This window comes from Triturus cristatus, chromosome 5_1, assembly GCF_964204655.1.
Source record: "Triturus cristatus chromosome 5_1, aTriCri1.1, whole genome shotgun sequence".
Classification (NCBI taxonomy): domain Eukaryota; kingdom Metazoa; phylum Chordata; class Amphibia; order Caudata; family Salamandridae; genus Triturus; species Triturus cristatus.
Window position 1 is genome coordinate 4,463,493 of NC_140587.1, and position 17,195 is coordinate 4,480,687.

At 50.5% G+C, this 17,195-nt stretch overlaps 1 protein-coding gene across 2 annotated transcripts in view; it reads left to right on the forward strand.

Moving 5' to 3' along the window:
• The window catches only part of LOC146829918 (4-galactosyl-N-acetylglucosaminide 3-alpha-L-fucosyltransferase FUT6-like), a 214,921-nt gene that overhangs the window by 38,252 nt on the left and 159,474 nt on the right, over positions 1–17,195 (forward strand). The window contains exon 1 of one of the 2 annotated variants that reach the window (XM_085604189.1): positions 13,243–13,432. The exons of the other annotated variant lie outside the window; for it this stretch is intronic. The gene's annotated coding sequence lies outside the window, so the exon portion shown is untranslated. Of the gene's footprint in view, positions 1–13,242; positions 13,433–17,195 lie in introns of those variants that run through there. 2 annotated transcript variants of the gene reach the window in all.

Below are 17,195 nucleotides of genomic sequence, written 5' to 3' on the forward strand. Positions count from 1 at the left end.
CCCTGCATACACGGGGGCTATGGCTGGGCTTCAGGACCCCGGCTGGGACTCCTTGCATACATGTGGACTATAGATCGGCTTTGAGGCCCCTGCTGGGACCCCCTACATCCATGGGGCCCATAGCTGGTCTTTAAGACCACTGCTGGAACCCCCTAAATACATTGGGTCTATTGCTGGGCTCCAGGACCCCTGCATACATGGAGGCTATGACTGGGCTCCAGAACCCCTGCTAGGACCCCTGCATACATGGGGGCTAAAGCTGGGATCCAGGGACCCTGCTGGTACCTCTGCATACATGGGGGCAATTGCTGGGCTTCAGGACCCCCGCTGGGACCCCCTGCATACATGGGGGCTATAGACAGGCTTCAGGGCCCCTGCTGGGACCTCCGCATTCATGGGGGCTATAGATGGTCTTCAAGTCCCCTGCTGGGACCCCTGCATACATGAGGGCTATAGATCGGTTTTGAGGCCCCTGCTGGAACCCCTGCATACATGGGGCTGTAGCTGGGCTCCAGAACCCCTGCTGGTACCCCTGCATGCATGGGGGCTATAGTTGGGCTTCACCCTCCCTGCTGGGACCCCTGCACACATGGAGGCTAGAGATTGGCTTTCATGCCTCTCCTGGGACCCACTGTATACATGGGGGCTATAGCTGGGCTTCGAGGCCCCTGCTGGGACACAGTGAATACATGGGGGAAATAGCTTGGCTTCAGGTCCCCAGCTGGGACCCCCTGCATACATGGGGGCCATAGCTGGGCTTCAAGGCCCCTCCTGGGAACCCCTGCATACGTGGGGGCTATAGCTTGCCTTTGAGACCCCTGGATCCAGAGAGTCCCTTAAGAGCAGCAGATCCTGAGGGACCCCTAAGAAGTAGCAGCAGATCCTGACAAGACCCCTAAGGAGGAGCAACGGATCCGGAGGGACCCCTAAGGAGTAGCAGCAGATCCTAAGCGACGCCTGCAGCAGAGCAGCGGATCCTGAGACCGCTAAGGAGGAGGAAATCCTGAGGGACCTCTAAGGAGGAGCAGCAGATCCTGAGGGACCCCAAAGGAAGAACAGCAGATCCTAAGGAACCCAAAGGAGGATCAACGGATCCTGAGGGACCCTGAAGAAAGAGCAGCAGATGTTGAGGGACCCCTGAAGATGAGCAGCAGATCCTGAGGGACCCCTAAGGATGAGCAGCGGATCCTGAGGGACCCCAAAGGAGGAGCAGCAGATCCTAAGGAACCCTAAGGAGGATCAGCAGATACTGAGGGACCCTGAAGATGAGCAGCAGATCCCAAGGGACCCTAGGAAGGAGCAGCAGATCCTGAGGGACCCCAAAGGCAGAGCAGCGGATCCTGACGGACCCCAAAGTAGGAGCAGTGGGTCCTGAGGGACCCCTGAAGATGAAAAGCAGATCCTGAGGGGGACCACTAAGGAAAAGCAGCAGATCCTGAGGGACCATGAAGGAAGAGCAGTAGGTGCTGAGGGACTCCTGAAGATGAGCATCAGATCCCGAGGGACCCCTAAGGATGAATAGCAGATCCTGAGGGACCCCAAAGGAAGAGCGGCGGATCCTGAGGAACCCTAAGGAGGATCAGCAGATCCTGAGGGACCATGAAGGAAGAGCAGTAGGTGCTGAGGGACTCCTGAAGATGAGCAGCAGATCCCGAGGGACCCCTAAGGATAAGCAGAGGATACTGAGGTGCCCCAAAGGAAGAGCAGCGGATCCTGAGGAACCCTAAGGAGGATCAGCGGATCCTGAGGGACACTGAAGGAAGGGCAGCAGATGCTGACGGACACCTGAAGATGAGCAGCAGATCCCGAGGGACCCTAAGAAGGAGCAGGGGATCCAGAGGGACCTCTAAGGAAGAGCAGCGGATCCTGATGAATCCCAAAGGAGGAGCAGCAGGTCCTGAGGGACCCCTAAGGAAGAGCAGCAGATCTTGAGGGACCCCTAAAGAGGTGGAGCGTGTCCTGAGGGATCCCTTAGGAAGAGCAGCAGATCCTGATGAATCCCAAAGGAGGAGCAGCAGGTCCAGAGTGACCCCTAAGGAGGAGCAGCAGATCCTGAGGAACCCCTAAGGAGGAAGAGCAGTGGGTCCTAAAGGACCCCAAAGAAGGAGCAGCAGATTCTGAGGAACCCCTATATTATAATCAAGACCTTTGGTGATCTCCGTGTGCCCTTCGTTAATGGACATCACATGGGTGATTCTCTCAGAGGTGTAATTCCATACACGTCTTGTTCATTCATTCATGCATACATACATTCATTCATTCATACATTGATGCAATTATATCTCCCCTGACCGGTTCTTGGGGCAAAAACAACCCACCCAAAGGTCCCTTTAGGTGAATAGAGAAGACACAAATTCCAGCCTCTTCCCCTTCACTGCAGAGCCTCAACCACTGTCTGCACTGGAGGAGTGGCTGACACTGAATCCCCACACACTGAACCCCCACACACTGAAACCCCACACGCTGAACACCCACACACTGACCCCGCACACAGTGCTAGACTCTGAACCCCCACACACTGAACCCCCACACACTGAACACCCACACACTGACCCCGCACACAGTGCTAGACTCTGAACCCCCACAGTACAGAAACCGAAGCAACACAGTGAAGACATTGAACCCCCACATATTGAATCCTCACACACTGAACCCCTACAGAGTGCCAGGCACTGAACCCTCACACACTGAACTCCTCACACTGAACTCCCACATAGTGCCAGACACTGAACCCCCACACAGTGCCAGACACTGAACCCTCACTCACTGTCCCCACACACAGTGCTAGACTCTGAACCCCTACACAGTGAAGACACTGAACCCCCACACAGTGAAGACACCCAACCCCCACAGTAAAGAAACTGAACCCCCACACAGTGAACACACTGAAACCCCGCACAGTGCCAGATACTGAACCCCCACACAGTACCAGACACTGAACCCACACACACTGACTGAACCCCCACACAGTGCCAAACACTGAACCCCCACACAGTGAACCCCCTCACAGTGCCAGACACTGAACCCTCACACAGTGAAGATACCGAACCCTCACAGTAAAGAAACTGAACCCCCACACAGTGAACACACGGAATACCCACAGTAAACAAACTGAACCCCCACACAGTGAACACACTGAACCCCCTAACAGTTCCAGACACTGAACCCCCACAAAGTACCAGACATTTAACTCCCACAGTAAAGAAACTGACCCCCCAACACAGTGCCAGACACTGAACCTCAACACATTGAGCCCCCACACAGTAAAGACACTAAACCCCAATACAGTAAAGACACTGAACACCCACACAGTGCCAGACAATGAACCCACACACAGTGCCAGATATTGAACCACCACACATTGCCAGATATTGAACCCCCACACAGAAAAGGCACTAAACATTCACACAGCCAAATACTGAACTCCTGCACAGTGCCATACACTGAACCGCCACAGATTAAAGACACTGAACACCCACACAGTAAAGACACTGAACCCCCACACAGTAAAGACACTGAATAGCCACACAGTAAAGACACTAGACACCCACACAGTGCCATACATTGAACCCCCACACAGTACCAGACATTGAAACCCCACACAGTAAAGACACTGAACCCCAACACAGTAAAGACAGTGAACAACCACACAGTGCCAGACATTGAACCCCCACACAGTAAAGACACTAGACACCCACACAGTAAAGACACTAGACACCCACACAGTGCCAAACACTCAACTCCCGCACAGTTCCAGACATTGAACCCCCACACAGTGCCAGACATTGAACCCCCACACAGTGCCAGGCATTGAACACTCACACAGTGCCAGACACTGAACTCCCGCACAGTGCCAGACATTGAACCCCCACACAGTGCCAGACACTGAACTCCCGCACAGTGCCAGGCATTGAACCCCCACACAGTGCCAGACATTGAACCCCCACACAGTGCCAGACACTGAACTCCCACACAGTGCCAGGCATTGAACCCCCACACAGTGCCAGACATTGAACCCCCACATAGTAAAGACACTTAACCCCCCCTCCCCCCACACACACAGTAAAGACACTGAACTCCCGCACAGTGCCAGACATTGAACCACCACACAGTGCCAGACACTGAACTCCCACACAGTGCCAGACATTGAACCCCCACATAGTACCAGACATTGAACCCCCACACAGTAAAAACACTGAACCCCAACACAGTAAAGACACTGAACACCCAAACAGTGCCAGATATTGAACCCCCACACAGTTTCAGACATTGAACCCCCACACAGTGCTAGACATTGAACCCCGACACAGTAAAGACACTGAAGCCCCACACAGTGCTAGGAGTTGGACTAACGGCTAGGGCGCTCGACCTCAGACCTGGGGAACTGGGTTTGAGTCTCGGTAATGACGCTGAACTTCCTGTGGTTCTGGGCAAATGACTTAATCTCCCCATGCCTAACATAAAATGAATGTGTGTCCTCATGTAACGTAACTGGTGCTATGTAAAGCGCTCTGATACGTGATTGGATTCGGGTCAAGTTAGCGCTATATAAAAAAATTAAGACATTGAACCCCGATACAGAAAAGACACTGAACCCCCACACAGTGCCAGACATTGAACCCCCACACAGTAAAGACACAACACCCCCACGCCCCCACAGACAGAAAAGACACTGAACTCCTGCACAGTGCCAGACATTGAACCCCCACACAGGGCCAGACATTGAACCCCCACACAGTGCCAGACATTGAACACTCACACAGTGCCAGAAGCTCAACTCCCGCACAGTGCCAGACATTGAACCCCCACACAGTGCCAGATATTGAACCCCCACACAGTGCCAGACATTGAACCCCCACACAGTGCCAGACACTGAACCCCCACACAGTGCTAGATATTGAACCCCCACTCTGTGCCAGACACTGAACTCCCTCAGAGTAAAGACACAACCCCCCCCCCCCACCCCCACACACACAGTAAAGACATGGCGGTCTGTTCCTCTCGAAAGTTGGGCTTGCTTCCACTAAAGCCGCCTTGTTCTGTGTTCCTTTTCTCGAGTCTTCCCTCCACCCCGGGCTGCTGCACCCGACGCAGACACACTTTGCATCCGAGCTCATCCTGTCCAACTCGTTTTCTTCTAGTTTTGGCAAATGTTTGCTGTTTTGAGATTACATGTCTATTGAGTGCTATGGCTCATCGGATATTGGAAAAGCCACTAATTAGCCAAGCAAGCTTAATGAAATGAGAGAATGGATGAGTCCATCTGTAGCAGCCTGCAGGCTAGATTTCAAAACACAGCAGGGATGGCCCAACCCTTCATCCTCCCAAAGTCATTAAAGTGTGTCAAGGTAGGGAGCCTTGCTCTTCTGCAGCCCCGGCTCCCGGCAGCACCTGTGGTTGCTCCTGTGGAAACCCTGGATCCCTGGACTCGTGTTTCATTAACACACTAAGCACTGGTGACAAAACCGTGACTCGTCGCTCATTTCTAAGGCACAATGGACAATGCACAATGGCACATATGGAGCAGTGGATGAGAAGGGGTAACAAAGGGGGTGAGCAGTGGGTGAGAAGAAGTAACAAAGGCGAGAGAGCAGTAGGTGAGAAGGGGTAACAAATGTGGGAGAATAGTGGGTGAGAATAGGGTAGAAAGGTGGGCATGAGAAAGGGTATCAAGGGGTGAGAGAAGTGGGTGAGAAAGGGGTAACAAAGGTGAGAGAGCAGTGGGTGAGAAGAGGTTAACAAAGGTGAGAGAGCAGTGGGTGAGAATGGGGTAACAAAGGTGAGAAAACAGTGGGTGTGAAGAGGGTAAGAGAGGTGGGAGAGCAGTGGGCGAGAATGTGGTAACAAAGTTGAGAGAGCAGTTGGTTTGAAGAGGGTAACAAAGAGGGGAGCAAGGGGCGATAAGGGGGTAACAAAGGTGGGAGAGCAGTGGTTGAGAAGGGGTAACAAAGTTGGGAGAGCAGTGAATAAAAAGAGGGTAACAAAGGTGGGAAGGCAGCCGGCGAGAAGAGAGTAAGAAAGGTGGGAGAGCAGTGGGTGAGAAGGGGGTAACAAAGGTGAGAGAGCAGTGCGTGAGAAGGGATAAAGGGGGAAGCAGTTGGCGAGAAGGGGGTTACAAAGGTGGGAGAGCAGTGGGTTAGAAAAGAGTAACAAAGGTGAGAGAGCAGTGGGTGAGAAGAGGGTAGCAATGAGAGGAGAGCAGTGGGTGAGAAGGGGGTAACAGCCGTGAGAGAGCAGTGGATGAAAATGGGTGACAAATGTGAGAGAGCAGTGGGTGGGAAGGGGTAACAAAGGGGAGCAGAGGGCTAGAAGGGGGTAGCAAAGGTGGAAGAGCAGTGGGTGTGAAGGGTGTAACAAAGGTGAGGGAACAATGGGGGAGAAGGGGTAACAAAGGGGGAGCATTGTGTGAGAAGAGGTAACAAAGGGGGAGCAATGGGTGAGAAGGGGTAACAAAGGTGAGAGAGCAGTGGGTGAGAAGGGGGTACAATGGGGAAGACCAGTGGGTGAGAAGGAGGAAACAAAGGTGAGAGAGCAGAGGGTGAGAAGGATGAAACAAACGTAGGAGAGCAGGGGGTCAGAAGGGATAACAAAGGTGAGAAAGCAGTGGCTGAGAAGGGGTAACAAAGGTGAGAGAACAGTGGGTGAGAAGGGGTAACAAAGGTGGGAGAGCAGTGGGCAAGAAGGGGTAACAAAGGGGGGAGCCGTGGGGGAAAAGGGGTAACAAAGGGGGAGCAGTGGGTGAGAAGAGGGTAACAAAGGTGAGAGAGCAGTGGGTGAGAAGGGGGTACAAAGGGGGAAGACCAGAGGGTGAGAAGGAGGAAACAAAGGTAGGAGAGCAGAGGGTGAGAAGGAGGAAACAAAGGTAGGAGAGCAGCGGGTCAGAAGGGGTAACAAAGGTGAGAGAACAGTGGCTGAGAATGGGTAACAAAGGTGAGAGAGCAGTGGGTGAGAAGGGGTAACAAAGGTGGAAGAGCAGTGGCCGAAAAGAGGGCAACAAAGGTGGAAGCGCACTGGGCGAGAAGGGGTAACAAAGGTTTTTTTTGTTTGTTTATAAGAGGGCAACAAAGGTGGAAGCGTACTGGGCGAGAAGGGGTAACAAAGGTTTTTTGTTGTTTTTATTACTGAGAGTTCAAGGAGATGCAGAGATACAGAACTGCAAAGATAAAGTACATCGTGCGAGACAATTAGATTATAAATACTCAAGCTGCCATTACAAATTTCTAAATTCTTGTCGGCACGTTTTGTTCCATATACAACTACTAGACTGCTTAGGTCCTCTTCAGCGAATCTCCTTAAACTGCCCAATTTCAGATATAAACTAAAAGGTGCTAAAACTTTGGCCTTTTTGGGTGCCAGAGCCTAGAACAAGCTCCCTGTACAGATTAAATCATGTAACACCGAATTTTTATTTAGGAAAGCCCTAAAAACATGGATTTACAGCACCACTGATGAATGTTTTTTGCTCTGATTTAATTCCCTGGTCTGGTTTCTTTTTTTTTTTTTTTTCTCACCTTGTGACGCTAGCGCCAAGATACTCATTTGATAGTTGCGCTTTATAAATAAACCTTCAAATTCAAAATTCAAATTCAAATTCAAATAAACATCGTACAGAAAAGAAATACCACCGTACAAATCCGCAGGTTAAAGTGCGAACTGCAGAACATTAAGAGTATACGCATTCAAGCTGTCAAACACATGACCATGTTGCAGAAAGGGAACGGAGCATTCATATGGCAAGAAGGTAAGAGATACAAAAAGTGCCAAAGTGCATAACATGGAGTATCCGTAGTTTGGAGGGTGCCCATCGAGATACATACTCTCTCAAGCTTGGATATTCGATCCAAAACCTGCCACCTCCGCGGCCCCTTACACACCGTCAAAGCAGACCCTTCCCCTTACTTTTTGGACTAATTCCCCAACGGGCTCCAGCGTTTCTCAAGCTTCCTTAAAGGCCCTGACCTTAAGGCATATTTTCTTTCGCCATCTTTGATTCTGTTTAATTTCGCTCTCCAGGCTTGGAATGAAGGAATCTTATTGGATCTTGCTACTAGTGCCGCAATAAATAAGCACTCGTCATGGGCGGAGCTTAGCATTCTACTGGGAGGGCGTCCCAAAACTGCACTTGATGTGTCAATGGAAATGGAAAAATCTATGATGACTCGAGATAGTTTTTAAATTCTTCCCACAAAGTGCTGATTTTCGGGCATTCCAAACTAATGTGTGACCAGGTGCCACCATGGTCTTTGGCGCAACGGAAACACCTGTCATCAATTTGTGGATAAATATTATGTAGGACAGAAGGAGTCCTATAAATTAGCCATGTAGAATAAAGTTGCATACGCTTAAGGTTTGCGCCTCTCAGTACCGAAGCACTGAGTTTATTAATTCTGCTCCAAGTTAAATTTGAGCCGTGCATCGCTTCCCTTTTCCACCATCTATCTCGAATTTTCTCATATAAGGAGAGAGACTTATTTCCGTCGAAAATGTTGACCCATGTACTGTCCGACCCTTGTGACGGGGTGTCAAAAGCTTCACTGATGTCTGCTCTTGAAGGTATACTTCTTAGGTCAAGTTTTTCCAAAAAGGGTTTAATGATGATAAATGACCATTTTCAGCAATGCTTTCGAGTGTCGGAGCCCCATTTCTATCTCAGGGAGTTGCCTATTTTAAAATCCCGAATCCGTACATATCCATTATCTTCCCATATTTTTAAGTTACGGGTATCTAATAAACATCTCTCCACCGTATAAAAGTGGGACAGACTTGTCGTGCAATTAATTCTTGGAATACCAAAAAAATTTAAGAATTGAGTTATTTGCTTAAACATCCATTGAAGGGTCTTATATCGAACTTTTTTAGGGTATTTAACTATTCTTGTGGGGTCGGCAATATTGTACTCCATTAATGTTTTGTTCATAAAAAAATTGTCTACCTCAGAGGGGTCTAATAGAGATAAAAATCTACAACTATTATGTGCAAAACTAGCGTGGTAGTAATTCCTAATATTTATTTATTTATTTTATTTATTTATAAAGTTTTATAAAGCGCGAACTTGACCCAAGAGGGTATCAGAGCGCTTTACATTTTGCATCATTGCGTTAAAAGTTACATCAGATACAAGAGCATAGTAGGGTACAGTACACATAAACAAGTTTTCAAGAATTTGTAGGAGGGAGGGGAGGAAGGAGTAATGGCGGGGAGATGAGGAGGAACTGTGCCCAATGTCCGGCTGGGTAGGTGACGGTCAAGGGGGAAACCAGGGCCAATCTCCTCATTAGCTGTCTAGCAGCTCCACCGGGCATCGGCCATGTTGCTCAGGTCTCAACGTTCGGGAAAAACAGTTTTGAATAGATATATAGGCTGTGAGGATAGAGGTAAAAGAAAGAAGTGGGGGAAGGGAGTAAAAAAAAAACCAGAGAAGGGGCTTGGGACTACCATATAGGCCGATGTGGGATGTGATCAAGGTCTGGTCGGGTCCGGTGGTAGGGAAAACTGTGGCAGCCATCTTGGGGTCAGACGAGGGATTCTGACCTTGGAGATAGAAACAGCCGGTACCCATTTTAGTCTTTTGCTCGAAGGGGGCCTCGAGCGGGGACTTTCCTGCATCTGGATGAGTAGCCCCGGGATTAGGGTTGTAAAAGAGCTTCTGGCCGCCATGTTTAGGTCAGGCACGTCAGGCAAGTCCCCGGAATGCCACTGATACCCAGGAGCAAACCGATCTCTCAAAGTGCAGGGGCGCCCCCCCGCCACCATTTGCATCATTGCACCAAAGCGATCTCTCAAAGTGCAGGGCGCCCCCCCCCCCCCCCCGCCACCATTTGCATCATTGCGCCATTTGAATAAGATGTGAGAAATGAAAGTGCAGAGCGGTGGTTGCACGGAACGACTCTTCTTTCCCCCGAACTTTCCTCACACAAGAAAAGTCCTGACTCATTTCTAAGTGTCCCTAATCTTTAAAAATTTAACTGCGACTTTCCTCATAGAAGCTAACATGAGCTCGCGGCTGTGTTCTCACACTGCACATGGCCCCCGTGGGTCCCCTGTGTCACTACCTTGGGTGGTTCCTTGGGGTTCCAGTGATTCTACAAAAACAAATGTCTAGTTAAGTCATGGTTCTTATACTACTATTTTAGTACATGGTTTGGCTCGCACCGAGGGCCTGACGTATATTTGTGCTATTTTACTGTCATCTTGAAGTGTAACTTATGTGTTTTGACCTCTAGTCTCATATAGAGACTAGGAGGGTGTCCATGGCTAGAAAACATTCCGAGATTTGCCATGAATGTTGAACAGCTGGTGAGAACAGGACCCATCCATCCATTCATCCTTCCTGTGTAGTGCAGCAGGTTGATGCATGAGGGGGTCTGACTTCAGACACTCTGGGGGCGGTGCTAGTTAGCCTGTTTCTGTATCACTTCTTTTTTCTATTTTCTTCTACCTGTCGCCCTGCCTTCTTTTTTTCCCTCTCTTTTTCTCTGCCCTCTATTTTTAGGTCGAGCCTAGCGGCAGCGCGCATGCGCTGCTCGCTCTGCGAGGCATGCTGTACTGGAGTATGCACTGGAAGCCCCGCCCACTCTCCGCCCCAGTTTGTCATACACTTGTGTCATTGTCCTTCGTAAATACTGGCTTCTGATTGGTAAATAGGTGTGTTAGTCCCTCCTTGGTACCGCCTTGTCGGCATTTGTTACCTTCCATAACGACTGGACCTTTTACTTGGCTTGCAACAGGGTCAGCTTTATCTAGTGGGTGACCACTATTTTGTCTATTGACACTGATGGGGACAACGGCGGCTGCTTTTTGCCTTTGCAGAGCGCCCACACAGGACAATGGCGGTCACTTTTCCTATAAAGAGCTAGGCCGCTTTAACGTGCATACTGAGTGCGGCGCCCGCTTTAGGGACACCATGCTCAGTTTCTTTTTGTTTTTTTACTTGAATAGTGAGCACGGTATGACAGTATAAGCCCTGTAGTGGTGGTGACGATAAAACTCTGTCCATATTCTGTGTGTTATAATTCTCGTGTGCATCTTGACGCCTAGTGACAAAGGGCTGCCCACCGAACCTGCATGTCTCTGAGACTGAACCAGCTCGAACAAACCCTACATCTGCCGTTAAAAGGCACAGGGTGGCCTGAGTGTTTCGCGAGACGTTTCATACAGCCTTTGAAGACCCGACTGCTTTGCAATGTGCTGGCTGAATAATGCATCAGAGGAACATTTTAGGAAGCGGTACCCTTGGGGCGTGGATGGCTTTTCAGCTCAGCATGAATAAATAGTTTCAGAACCATTCATTTACCCTCCAAAAAACCTTTCTTAAAGTGAGCAGATGCATGCTACATAGGAGGAACACACTATGTAGAGGTTGTCTATGCTTTTCCAGATGGCTCGAAAACATTAATGAGAGCACGAGACAAGTTGCGGTGACCTGCTGGTTGCCACATGTTATGTTGAAACATTTTCTGAAGCGCATGCACACCGATTGGTTTCTTGGCGCTTTTTCTAGGAGTAGCCGGAGCCCTGGTACTTGTACATAGGCCTGAGTAAACAGCCATGTCTTGAGAAGTCTCCTAAATCTTGAGATCGGTGCAGAATGTAATGTCAACTGGAAGGATATTGAAAACTCTAAGCGCCAGCAAAGAGAACCTGCATCCACCTAGTCTCTTCAGCCTGTAGGGGGTATGACCATAAGGTGCAAATGGGCTGACCGCAAAGTGCGGGTGGGTATATGTCTTTGTGTAAGGCTGGAGATACATTTTGGAGTGGTGCCATGCAAAGATTTGAATGTGATGCAGCCGATCTTGAAGGCACAGCGTTGTCGTATAGGAAGCCAGGGCAGCTCCCTCATCAGAGGAGAGACATGCTGCCATCTTGGCTGCTGGAAAAGCAACCTATCCGTACAGAGAGTTGGCCCAGTCGATGTGTGATATCACCGTGGCCTAAGAACCTGCACCAGTGCTTCCCTAGTAAGGAGTCTAATGTGTTTACTTAACTTTCTTAACTGGAAAAAACAAGTGGAGATTATGATCCGATCTGAGTTTTCATAGTGAGGTCACCATTAATTGTGTCCCGAGTCTCTTAGCGGAGGGGGAAGGAGTCGGGGGGGGGGGCAGTACCGCTGGCTAGAAGTGTGAGCTCCAAGGGTTCCACATGTAGGAGAGTAGGATCTGCTTCTTATAGTTACCCCCACTTTTTGCTGATGTATCACTGTTTTCAACTTAGACTGACTGGGATCCTGCTATTCAGGACCCCAGTCTATCTGGTTTCTCCTCTAAATTGATTGCATGTACTTTAGGTACACTCCAGATTGGATACTGGTGTACCCTTATCAGTCCCTAGTATATGGTACACCATGTACCCAGGGCATAGGTACCCCAGAGAACTCCCAGGGGCTGCAGCTGGTAATATGCCACCCCTGGGAGACCATTCAAAAGGACACCACAGGTCTGCTACTGCACCCCTTACTTAGATATAGGTTACCTAAATATATTCTAAATCACTCCCTTACTGAGATATAGATTCACTATGTCTCTCAATATCACTGCACATATAAACCTATCAGTCACCCCTATGGCAGGCCTTATCAATCCTGAAGGCAGGGTGCTGGGTTTTATGTGAGAGGGTGCCCATGCATGAGCAGAGCCCCTCTGCAGCCTTCGGAACCTATTTTCCGGGGTTGTCTGTGATGCTGCCAACCATATATATTTAAGTGCATTATAAACTCACGGTAAATGCTAACTTTGAAACGGCTGCTTAGACACATGTCGTGTTTGGTGTTAGTAACTGGCGGGGGAGGTATGATTCCACACTTCTAGAGAGACATATGTGAAACACTGGTACACCCGGTAACAGCTTTCTTGACCTGGGCATCACGAAATGAATGCTGCCAGCCACAGACACAAGTCTGCCTTCCTGCTGCTGAGGCGAACTCGGGCAGAGGAAGGCCTGACAATAGGTTTCCTGTCACAGGGAGGTGTGACCACCTCCCAGACAGGCTTTAGTGTATTGGGGCTGGGTGGGTGCACTCTGAGAGTGCCAGAAAGTCTGCACTGGGGGCACATTTGGTGTCCCTGTGCATAGTCCAGATCATACCGGCTGCAGGAGCCATTTGCTCTTGCTCTGGTGCGAAACTGGACAAAGGATATGGGTGTAGCCACCCCTCTATCCTGACCCTCCCATAGGTGGGTCCCCAGAGTTTGTCCAACACATTCCTTGGGTATAAAGTAGGAACCCTGACTACAGGACTTCAGATTTCACCTGCACTAAACTCTGCAAGCAGAAACCACGTACTTCAATGGTCTACACTTCGCTGGACGAGAGAAGAATCTCCCTTGGAGTAAAGGAGTTACTCCCCTGCAGCAACAGGCACGTAAACGCATCTGACCAGTTTGAATCTCCCAAGCTCCAGAGGACTTCGAAGATTTCTGCAACACAGGTGGTGAGTTCCCGAGTGTCTTTGAGGCCGCTCTGCTCTCTCAGAAATCCTGAGACCAGTATCCCTCGTGGGGACCGTGCAACCCAAACCCCTGTGCACCGTGTACTTTTGCAGCAGCATTTGCATTTTGGCGATCCCTGAGGCTGTGCTTTGGGCTATGTGTAATCCTAACCCTGAGCAGTATTTCCACTGAAGATTTCTGGCCTACACTCCACAAGTGTTCCGTGGGCTGGTCTTTCGTGATTCAGCTCGAGGTCCCTTAGCGATCCCTGGTCTGTTGGCCTGCGGGTCCTGGCGAGAGTCACTTTGAATTTCCTTGGGCTTTCCTGGTTGCTCCAGACGTGCCCTGACTCCACATAGCTTGGCGAGTCTCCAGGACCTTGCTGGTCCTCACCGTAACTTCTTTCCTCTGCCTGCGTGGATTGGCGTTGCCAAGGCTTGTTGGTGTTCAATCCGGACACTGACCCCCACAGCACTCGACATTCTTCGTGGAACGGTGGGACAGTGTCTCCTGATCCCCGTGGCTGCAGAGTCAAGCATCTTATCTTCTCACCTGAAGCACCCGACATCGGTGGGCGTTCGTCTACCGAGCCCCTAGTCACCCTGAAGTGATCCAGACTCTGTCACCTCTGCTTTCAGGTTCTTCTCATCTCCGATCCAGGCTTGGATTCCACCGGACACTTTTCATCTTCCCGACAGCAGCACTTCTTCGCATCACGTCATTGAAAACAACGAGTGTTTCAGACACCACTTGACCCCTATTCACCCGGCTCTTCTGGGATAGGTAACACGGGTACCTCGGTACTCACAAGGGTGCTGGCCTTGGAACCTTCTATGTTCCAAAGGGTTTGCTTGAAGTCCTCTCCGAAGTGTCCTTAAACTGTAACTTTCCAAATTGGACTTTCCCATTGAGTTGTACGGAGCTCGTGTCTGTGTTCTCACACTGCACCTGTCTTCCGTGGGCTACCTGTGTCACTCCTTTGGGTGGTTCCTTGGAGTCCCAGCGATTCCACGTGCTCTAGGCACTGTGTCTAGTGAAGTCATTGTTGTTATACCATTTTTAGGTCTCGCCTGACCCAACGCATGCGCTGTTCTGGCGAGACTTATTGTGAGGGCTCCAAAAAGTGCTACCAGGGCAGCCTAGAGCTACAGTGCATGTGCGCGGGTGCGCGCGCCGTGCTTGACCGTGATTACTTTCACTTTCGCGGCCGCACGGCCGCTTGGCATAGCCAATAGGACTCGCTTTTTGGACCTTATAAGTATTTAGTTATGCAACTGTTGCATGGCTAAACACTTATAAGGCTCCAAAGCGAGACCTACTGGCTATGCCAGTGCTTGTGTAATATGATGGCACGGCAGGGCCGTTGTACCTTCTGGCATTGCAGACTCCAGAAACTAAAGATAGTTCAGCCTGAGCGAACATGCAGTAAGCATCTCCCTGTGGTATGCGCATGTCTTGTGCCAGTTTCGAAGAGCTTTTTCTGTTCACAGGTAAATATTAAATTCTCAGAAAAAAATAAGCCAGGTCTCTTGGGTTTCTAAGACACGTCTCTTCTCAAGAGCGGCCTCTACCGTCGATGACAACAAACTTAGGTACAGTTTCACTCCAGGATAGGATTTCTGAGTGTTCGGTGAGTCTTAGTGGAAATACAACTCTTGTGAGCTGTGCTTTGGGCTTGCTCTACGGTGGCCGTCGAGACAGTCTAATTGGGATATACAGCAGGTGCTCGTTGCGTTCTAAACTCCGGTTCATTATGGGGGTAAGTCAGCCATAGTGCCAATATCGGCCACACTCACCAGCCCTCCCGCAGCAACATACAGGTAGCATAAATAGCAGACAAGACAACCTTTTGGTGGAGAAAATTGCTGCAGGTTTATTAGCATACCAAATATGCCAACATGGTGGGTTATCTTACAGGCGATCCAAAGGCAAACCGCCCCTCGCGGCCTACCACCTGATGGGCCAACTTGCATCGTGGTCTTAGCCAATCCGTGCTTAGCGGTTGTGGTGAGGGGATAGCCCCTCCAACTTCCGGTGAAACATTGGTCCACCATATAACTCACGCCCCCCCTACGAGGGCCAGATCTTTCAAGCGACCCCCGGTTGTACAGGTTTCTAACCGCCAGTAGGACAGATGGGGCGCCGTCGCACCCCAGTGTCCACCGCACAGACTTCCTGGGGATATTCAGCCTCAGCACCCTTTGTGCTCGTGAAGAGGGTACCCCTGAGTACCTTTCCGCCTCTGGTTCGCCATGTAACTCTGCCTGCAAAACAAATAGAAAGATTAGAACATCCTTCCTCTCCTCACCCCGATACGCCGGGTAAGCGGTAGGGAGGGAGTCGGTGTCAGGGCGAGGGGACAAAGAGGCCGCCAGGGGGGCAGGGGAGGACTATATACGTCTCCCTGACCCACCACCGGCTGGAAGTGACGCGCGGGACCCCAGAGGGGTCTCTGGCCAAAACACTAGGCTGCCCAGTGTGCCATCTTGTGGCACTAAAGGGGCCGCCCTCTTATGAGGGTCCCCTGCGGAGACTGTGTCGGTCAGCCCACATAGTGCCAATATCGGCCACACTCACCAGTCCTCCCGCAGCAACATACAGGTAGCATAAATCAGCAGACAAGACAACTTTTTGGTATAGAAAATTGCTGCAGGTTTATTAGCATACCAAATATGCCAACATGGTGGGTTATCTTACAGGCGATCCAAAGGCAAGCCGCCCCTCGCGGCCTACCACCTGATGTGCCAACTTGCATCTTGGTCTTAGCCAATCGGTGTTTAGCGGTTGTGGTGAGGGGATAGCCCCTCCCACATCCGGTGAAACATTGGTCCACCATATAACTCACGCCCCCCCCTACGAGGGGCAGAGCGTTCAAGCGAGCCCCGGTTGTGCAGGTTTCCAACCGCCTGTAGGACAGATGGGGCGCTGCCGCACCCCAGGGTCCACCGCACAGACTTCCTGGGGATATTCGGCCTCAGCACCCTTTGTGCTCCTGAAGAGGGTACCCCTGAGTACCTTTCCGCCCCTGGATCGCCATGTAACTCCGTCGCAGCCAGGGCACCCCACCAAGGCCTGAAATCCTACTTACATCCCGCTATTTCCAGGGCCTCCCTAGGTCCAGGAGGAACAAGTCCATGCCTATTCTGGAGAGATGTGCCCCATCGTCCTCGAAACACCCTATGGATTTAGCATTAAGCAAACCATGCCTTATGAATCCAAACCCCATTTGTTCGGTGAATTTACGCATTGCGCAATTAACTCTCCTGCACGCAGCCTCCATTGCTTCCCCAGATCATGCTCCCTGCCACAGGAGCCGTGGGGTGATCTCCGACCACCACAGTTCACATGTCCCTAACTGATTACTTAATTTGCAAAGAGTGGCTTTCATGTTTTGAAGCAATGTCCTCTTGCCCAGTGCCATCAGATTGTTGCCCCCCCAGGTGAATAACCAGCCCGTTGGGGGGACTGGGCACTCCCCCCAGTCTCTGCTGCAGTTTGTCCCACAGCCCATTCCATCACATGCCCTTGTGCCCCAGCCAAGTTATCTCGGTGTTTGAGAAGCCATGCCTCCACTTCCTGCTCGCAGCCCACTGTGTCAATCTGCTGACGCCAGAATGGCCAATCACCCCGACCTTTGTTCCTGGTAAATAAAGAAATGTGATGTTGCAAAACGTTTATTACCAAAACAGCACGCCATAATGAAACATTAAAATTACACTAACACCACACTCCCGCCAGGACCCGGAAAACCGGTTCCTGCGGGCA